The sequence below is a fragment of the Phalacrocorax aristotelis genome, chromosome 1, assembly GCF_949628215.1.
Source record: "Phalacrocorax aristotelis chromosome 1, bGulAri2.1, whole genome shotgun sequence".
NCBI lineage: Eukaryota > Metazoa > Chordata > Aves > Suliformes > Phalacrocoracidae > Phalacrocorax > Phalacrocorax aristotelis.
In genome coordinates, this window is record NC_134276.1 from 142,056,403 (window position 1) to 142,065,378 (window position 8,976).

Sequence of the window (8,976 nt, forward strand, 5' to 3'; positions counted from 1 at the left end):
CCCTGAAGTGGTCCCACTGACTTTAATGAGACTTCTGGGTACCTAAAGTTATGCCTTTGACCTCTGGCCATGCTCCTGCAAGCAGTCCCCATCAGCAGCCCTTGCCCCAACAAAGAGCAGCATTCAAATCAACGCGACCTGGCACAGGATCCACACACTCAGCTTACAGGTCAGATTTTCATGCTTGACCTGACAGAGAAGTAACACTACACAACCCATCCAGAGCATAAGATGGCAGAGATAATTTTCTTGAGTGTGTAGTTTCACAAGAGATTTAGCCCAAACTAATCCCCTCTGTCATGAAGACCTACTTTTGTCCCTCACTTCCAGCTGCTTGTTGGTTTTCTATATGCACTTAGACAACTCATCCAAAAAAAACCCTAACAAACCAAAACCAAAATTACCCTGCCCAGGTTTCCGGTGTGACTGAGCATGAAGTCACCCAAGGGCAAGTGCTCCAGCAAAAGGGAAGCGGGGAGAACGCAACTAGGGCTGGGAAGACCCTTTGGAACAGCAGCACAGACTTCTATGAATGGGAGGTTATCGTGAATTTGCAGCCTGATATATGATGGAATGATGACTTATTTCAAGTAGACATTAATTTGTTGGGGATTGAACTCTAAATACATTCAAGAGTGAACGCTAACTTTTAAAATATTTTTTCAAGATGCTGCTTTCAGAAGAATGTGCCAGACGGGACTGACTCACTTTAATCCAGTTTTGCAATTACAAAGACACGACCAAAGAACAGGAGGTGTTGCTGCTGTCAGCAGCAGTGCAGTGGATACGGGAAGTTCAGATGCCCTTTAAGAACAACTACGCATTTCACAAGTAGGTAGTGCAGTCCACCAGCTGAGGCACAGCAAGGAACCTTAACCAAGAGCCTGTAACTGACCCTGGGGACACAGGCCGAAGGGACCCGCTGCAGCCAGCCACTATCCCAACGTGTCTGTTGAGAATGTGATACTAGTCAAAACAGAGCAGGGCTGCCCTAAACTGCAAGAAAAGCAAAGCTGCACAACACTTGGCATTTCATGAAAATGTCTTTTCATTAAAAAAGAAGGTAGCCACAGAGGAACCTTCAGGATACAAACCCAAAACAGGACAGTCTTTGAGCTGGCATGTGGGTTTTTGTCCAAAGAGGAGCACAGCGCAGGACGCAGTTTGATTTTGCCTGAAAGCGTGTGTAAGAGACTGAGCGTTCTGCATTTCTCTCCTAAGTGCTGTTAGCAGAACATGGAACATTAAATATAAAGATACTGTTCATTTACCTACGTTGCATTTTAAAATCCATATCCAAAAATCTGTAAATATTTATATAAAAATATTTTTCTTTTCCCTGACGAAAGTAACGTTTAACACAATAGTTAATTAAACATTCAAGAAAACAATGCTTGCTCGCCTGCTTCTCTAATTAGTTTTCTTTCTGCATTTGAACCATAGGCTTGCCTTACAGGCTCTGTTTCTGTTGTGTTTTGCAAATCAACAGGAGAGTGGCAAACAGACAAATACCATTTCAAAGCATAGAACTGAGGGGTAGTGACAGGTTTGAAGTAGGACCTGCAGGTACTTTAATCCATTAAAGGCAAATATTAAGATTTCAAGTTTGTAACGTTCCTCTACTCAAGCCACCTACTGCTCCAGCGCAGCGAGGTCCGAAGTTGCCCACAGCACCACTGTGCATCACTGGCAAAAGCAACCACGAGCCAGGAGTGCTGTTTCTGTGTCTCAGAAGTCCTGCGTTGCAGGCAGCTTGGACCAGGGGTTCCTCATCAGATTAATGAGCAGTATTTCCATATCGGTGATTTCCTCCAGCTCCATCTTACCATTACGTTATGTGTTACCACATCATTTAAATATCTCACAAAATAATATGTACTGTGGATTTTAACACACTGGTCACTCTCACTGGCTGTGCAAGCAGCATGAGCTGTTCCTGCAAGCCATGTTTCCTGTGGTCTGCTCTGCCAGCCAGGCTGATGAGCTGCAATCCTGCCCTGCTGAGCTTCTCCATTCCACAGCCCCGGTAATGCTGAGCCTCAGACCAGACTGGTGACAAAAATCTCAGGAAATCCTGGAGGAAGCCTCTCTGAAGAAAGTATGACTTCTCTAAAAACATGCAAGGCAAAACCAAAATTGTAACCACACTATGCTTGAGAACTTCAGGGAACGCAGCAAGCCCCGGTGTAACTTATGGCAGTCCCTCACATCTGGCCCAAACCTGAGCGCAACATGGGTTCACTCTAACTGATCATAGAATCCATCACGGAAACTATTATAAAACTTCACTATTTTGTTTGCATGAAGAGCAGTGGGAATTATTATGAAGAACATACGAACGAGGCATACCCTGGCACCGTTGTATCAACGGTGCATTCCGCACATTTTCCACCTTTCAGTAGGTCATCCCCAGATGAGACCAGAGGTGCCCACCTCTCCTTGCTGGGGTACTGTAGGCTACAACGAAGGCTCCAGGCACCTGAGGAAAATACTTTCGCTGACCAAACCACTCATTCAGCCCATGTGCTTGTCATGGACGGGTGCAAAGCAGTTTAATAATTATGATGACCCATATGCAGCCCTAGTATGTAAGTGGCCCTGCCCAGAACTAAAAGAACCACTTTGTCAAGTTTAGGAGCTGCAAACCAGAAGATGATGCCAAAAATCTTTAAGGCCTCATGTGATAAATTGGTGTCCAGATAATATGCCCTGTATTTGCAGTCTGATTTTTTTTTAAAGCACAATTTCTTGCTTTAAGCACTCAATAAGGTATCCTTGAAGCTTACACAAAATCTATTTCTCATTCCTTCCCAAAGTTTCTCTCTTGATTTCAGAAGTCAATTATAATAAGTGGAAATCCTGCTTAAGACATTGGTTATAACCTCAACTTCTCTTCCTGTTTCCTTGGCAAGTCCCAAACCTGCCAATGGCTTTCAACTCTGATCTGGCTTTATTGCAGGATATGAGGAAGCAGCCTGTGATCAGTGTTGCATGGAGCATACAGACGGGATTTTATAAGGCTCTGTCTGCTCTAAATGTTTAATGCATAGCTGACGCAAGTTGCAGTGACCACACGGTCTTGTCCACATTGTCCCAGCTCCATGTTCCTGCACACCGAGCGCTGTGATGCTCTTATATGCTCACCTCTTCCCTAAGCAGCTCAGATTTTCTTTAAAGGTTACTGCTGCACCAGGACACTCGTATCTTGCTTTGGTACAGAAATGTTTGTCTTAGCTTATAGATTACACTGCCTTTAAAAAGCTGTGAACTTTATGCTATGCTGATTTTGGAATGTGTATAAAGCCTAAAACTTATAATGGAGCAGTTCGTTCTTAATTAGACAGCCCACTGCCCCAGCTTTAGTCAAATAACCTCCTCCCTGCAAATACTTGATCTTTATACCTCACAGCAAGATAAGCTTGTCTTGTGTTTGCACATAAAGGCAATGATGATGATTATTTTTATTGATGCTGCTTCTTTGGAAGAACAAATAAATTCTGTTTAGGCTTTTAGACTGTCAGTGAGAATGTACCAAGGCTGGGATCAATATCAGTTACAAATCCGCCTCTCGCTTAAATGATTTTGAGGTTTCAGGCTATACCTAATAAATCTTTTATGCTGATTTCCCGTGCAGGCAGGCAGCTCTTCCCTGCGCTCTTGCTAGTGGAAAAAGCAGGTTAGCATACCAAAAACTTGAGCTATCCTACTTTCTTCAAATACCTACACTTCAGCTATTACACATTTCTCTAGTGAAGATTTCAACCCTTGGAGCTGCTAATGAGATGCACACCCAGTTTGCCGTCCAGATTCACATACAGTATGAATACATGCATCTTCACACAGTTCTGTGCCTACACATCCAAAAACACAGCTGCTGCACTCTTCAGTACCAGGTTTGCCAGTCACGCATGTTGGTGCAGTGTTTTAACAGCAGTAGTGCCAGTACTGCGAGTGTTGAAAAGTCACATCATTTCTTAAATAACGTAATTAAAATACAGCTCCCTCCAGCTTATTGGAGGAACGCTCTCAAAATCTTCATAGAGTGGAACTTATGACCTATGAGGCTTGTGTGTACAGTACAAACACTGATTGTAAAATCAACTCCCATACAGCAAATATGCCCAGATAAAGACCAGGCACGCATGGCATCCAGAGGACACAACAGTCCCTGCAGTTCTTCCTACATTGTAAGTTAACATTACCACCAATACATCAGGAAAATAGGCAAAAAAAAAAAAGACGAGACTAAAAAAAGAGCAGCCTTAATTATGCTGAAGACATATATAGAAAGACATTCATTAGTTAAATTGCCCATTTCATTTAAGGCTATTATACATCTTTGCAAAATTAAATAATTAGCAAGGACATCAACTGCATTCTGCTGGCACGAGCCAAATGAGACACTTTACAAATGCAAGCTCCATTTTCCAATGCATCAGAAATAACCTGAATCCATAAGAAAAACACTAATAACACTAAAGTACACATAAATGTTGATCTGCAACACAACTAGCAGAATAGATCTTTTCATTTCATAGAATTTATACTGAAGTCTTAGATTACATTTAGCTTTAAGGCAGCATAAAAAGCATTTTATCCAACCTGGGGGGAGAGGGGGATATAAAAATCAGTCAGTTCTCACACCTGCATTTTTTAAGACATTGTAATCAGAAAATCTGGGAGAACAAACTTAAAGCAAGAAAGCACACAGATTGGTTCACAAGCTATACACACAGTCCAAATGGCATATAAAACTTCACTGACTCAAGTACAGCACTCAAGACAGAACAACTTTTAAGCAAGTATCTTTTAATAATCAAAATAAAACCACACAGACCCGTTCACCTCCGACTTTTGATGTCCTATGTCTTTATAAAGAAATGCTTAAATTTGTAGCATAAGTAGAAAAAAGTACGTCACCCTATTGCAAAGGAGGCCAGATTGTTTGAGACAAGGAGAGCCTATGGCAACAGAAAGTAAAATGACACTTCACAAAACCTGGAGTCTTTCTAAGTCACATCACAGTGGTTCAAACAAACAGTGCTCTTCCAAATAGGAAATTAAGAGCTTCTATCAGTACTTTCATCAAGTGTGTGTTAGTCTTTAACTGGCTGATGGCCATTAAAAGTGAAACAGCTGCTGCTGCATGGGTTGAATGGCCTTCAGTTTAAAGTGCACACTCTGTCTAAAGAGAAGTGTGAAGGCGGCCAGCTACGTTACTTGTTTAAACCTTCCATACTGAATGAGATACCAGCACTCTACACCCCAGAAAATTCTCCCTGGTGCCCTACATCTCATCAGGGATTGGATTGCTGTGAGCATACATTCATTAAGAAAACTGCCAGAGCATAAACAGCTCTTTTCAGAAATAGAGAAATTACATTGGAAAGATTAACCTAGTTCAAAATCTGTTTTTAATTTCAGCCCTGAACTGTTAGTTTTGATATTTAGCTGATCATTTAAATGTCTGAATTCACATTTGCTCATTTTGACATTGCTCACCTTCTGCTTCATAGAGGTGTTCCGTTTCCTCTACTTAAGCCTTTCAGCATTTCATACTGTTTTCAAAATCTTAGACTACATGAGATTACTGTAATTAGATGTACCCAAAAATAATGGTGTCTCATAGTTCTTCACGTATTGAAGCAAAGTAAACCACCTGCTTTTTAAACTAGAAAATCATTACATTCAGTCTTGTTCTGTTATAATAATACCTGTACCAATGATAGATACCTTATAGAAACAAGACACTGTTATAGTTAATTTTACTTCCTGTTCTTCCAGATGAGTGAAAATGTGTTTTGGGGGTGGGGGGTGGGGTGCTGGTGTTTGGGTTTGTAGGCTTTTGTTTTTGCTCTGGGTTTTTTTCTGGTTTCGGGGGGTGGGGGGAGGGGTGTGTGGTGTTTAATAACATTATTTATCCAATACTGAGGTAGAAATGTACCACTTAACTGATGCTACTGATTTACTTCAGAATGATTTCTATTATGTATTCTATTTAACTGAAAGACTTTTACAAAGACCTGTTATTCCATGCAGACGTTAGCTCTACCAGCTGCAGACCAGGCTGCATTTTTTTGCTTTACAACGGAAGAAAGGTGAATGCTCTGACTTGCACAGAATACACTCAGCATAAAGTCTTATCCCCATTAAGTTAAAATCACCAAGAGCACAGCAGTTGCTAACAGCAATTTAGCACTGCTGTCATGAAACATTCAATTACACAATTTCAAAAACCCTTCTGTGGTAGAGAAGCTGTGTAAAAATCCTCCTGAAAAGGATTGTTACTGCTCTGGCTGCCAGGCTCCAGCCCTTTTAAAGGCAAGGCAAGAGTGGTAGAATCTACAATCCTATACACTCAAATTCTGCAATTTTAGGATGGTTTTCTTATGTTATCCTGTACAAAGTTCAGGATTATCTCCCAGACATCTGACCAAATGCTTAATATTCCCCACAAAGGAGTAAGGTTCCCCCACCCCACCCATAGTATCACAGTAAAAGTTTATACTTTTTCATTTGAGTAACTGCTCCTGCACCCCAGAGAAGGGAGAGCCAACCTGCTCCCCGTTCACTTTTCTGTGGGCCGGTATGTTTTATCGCACACAGGAGAGGAAGATTCTGAATGCTTCCCTCAAAGGGCACAACATGGACACCAATTTCTACACAGATGCCTGACAAAACCAACAGATATTCTGGAAAGGTAGTAAGTATCAAACATTAGTTGCTACATCTTGGCAAAGATTTCCATTGCCAGCAAGTACGGACCCATATTAAAAAAAGGCACAGAGCAACAGCAAATGTATTTATGTTGAAACACACTTCTATATTACTGAGGTCAGCATCATATTTTAGTTTAAAGTTTATATTTTTAAATCAAGTACAGTTATGCTCTTAACAACATGGCAGCAAACCTGTCCTTTACGTTCTAACAACCTCCCAGTTTCCTCTCCCACATTCCCCCAAAGTCCCCTCGCAGCTTACTCATTAACAGTACCTAATACTACCAGATATTCCAAATATGAAGAGCATTTTCCACTTTTTTATGTAAGTGGAACAGCTCCAAGAAATCACCCACTGTCTTAGAACTGGTGATACAAATACTAGCCCTGCTTCTGACCATTCTTACCACCTTCTCATTGGCTCAGCGCTGCCTCCAATACAGCAACAAGACTGTACAACCATTGTCCCAAAAAGCTCTCCTCCCCAGGCCTCTTTTAGCCCTAGAAGGGACAGTAAGCAGTAAAGTAACACAGCTGAAGAAACCCCGCTTCAGATGCTATTTGCGACCTCAGCACTGTTCTCAAAGTTAGAGAGCCCACAAGCACGTGGGCAGTCATTTCAGGTGTACCACGTGGAGGCATTCGTCACCGTCTTACTGTCCCAAACACTGGGCACGGCTATAAAACCAAGAGCATCTCAGCTACTCAACAGGTAAAGCGATATCCAAAACTACACATTTAAGCAAATACTATGCTTCTGAATCACAGTTACAACCGCGGGCCTTCCTTACACCTTTTGTCCTTTCACAGACAAACTCTGTGGCCAGAAACATGGCCAGCCAAGAGGAGAATTGCTTCAGGTCTGTCCACAGCCCTTCTACCACTGACTCTGCTTAGGACTACAGCAGCTTCTAGTGGGATTCTTATTTCTGTCTTATCCATCCTAGTTTAGAGCCTCTGCAACAAATTTCAAATGGGAATATTAATCATACCAATATTCTATAGAATAACAGTGTAATCCAGATGTTGCTTCCAGAGGAATACAGGCATACTTTATGTGCCTTCGTAGCTTTTGCACACTTGTTATATGCCATAAGAAAACGTTACCTTTCGATGTAGTGCAACACAGGTAGGGAAACAGTGACCCAGTTAAAGGCTCACGTAACATGATTTTTCTCCCTTTATTCTTACTGGACAATTCTATAGTGTGCGATATAGCATGATGTGTCACCAGATGTGCTTGAAAGGCCTCTTCAGCCTTCAACAAGGTTCCCCCCATTTATCCCTTATTTCTCATATCGCTCACAGTTCTCTCAAAACTTAATTGTGGACTAGCTGCTTCTTAGCGTGCAGGCTGAGGCTATTTCTGTAGGCCTGCTCAGCTCAGGAAGGCTACTTCCCCCTCTAAAACAGCCAACTGATACTAGCTTAGGACTCTCTTGTTTACTCTCGACCAGTCTTTAGTAAGTGTGCACAAAAAGGAGTTCTTAAGGCAACAGAATACATCAAATTTTATCAACAGGACCAAAATAAACTTTGAACTCCTTGGAGAAAATCCTAACAGTATTTTGGTTTCTAAACATTCCCTTTCTTCCCAATAAAAATATTTTTGTATGTCAAAATGTAGATAGTGCTGGTGAGAAACCAGTAATGTTTGTTGACATTCTTAACATACTGTCATATTTTATCTCATAACAACAGAAAATCATCAGAAATGTTTTGTTGAGTACATATTTGCTACAGTGGCTGCCAGATACACACACTGAAAAAAAGGTTCTTTATATTAAATTTTGGTATTCGAAATAGACCTGACTTCTGTCATTCACACAATTTTCTGTTTTGAACATCTGTTATCCCGCTGCTGCAACTCTATAAAAATGGGAAGATGTTTAGTCACGCAGAGCTCTGCAAAACCAAGCAGATCAATTTCTAGCCTTCATATTTTGAAAGAGAGTTATCAACATGAATGGATTTAATTACTGTATTACAGCAACAGCAATATATATCAATGCTAAAGCAATGTATTATACTGCGGTCTCTTTAAAGAGAGTGGAGTCTCAGTGATAACTTGACTGGGAACAAGACTTCATGGCAGTCCTGACATCATTCTGCAAAGCAAAGTAGCTCACTAGTATGTCCAAACCTGTGTCTTCAGCTGAATAGAAGAAATAAGGAGTATAACAGCTTGTGTATTTCTGCTCTACTCTCCCAGAATCTTCTTTTAATTATGATTTTAATTCTGCCAACACCTAATAAC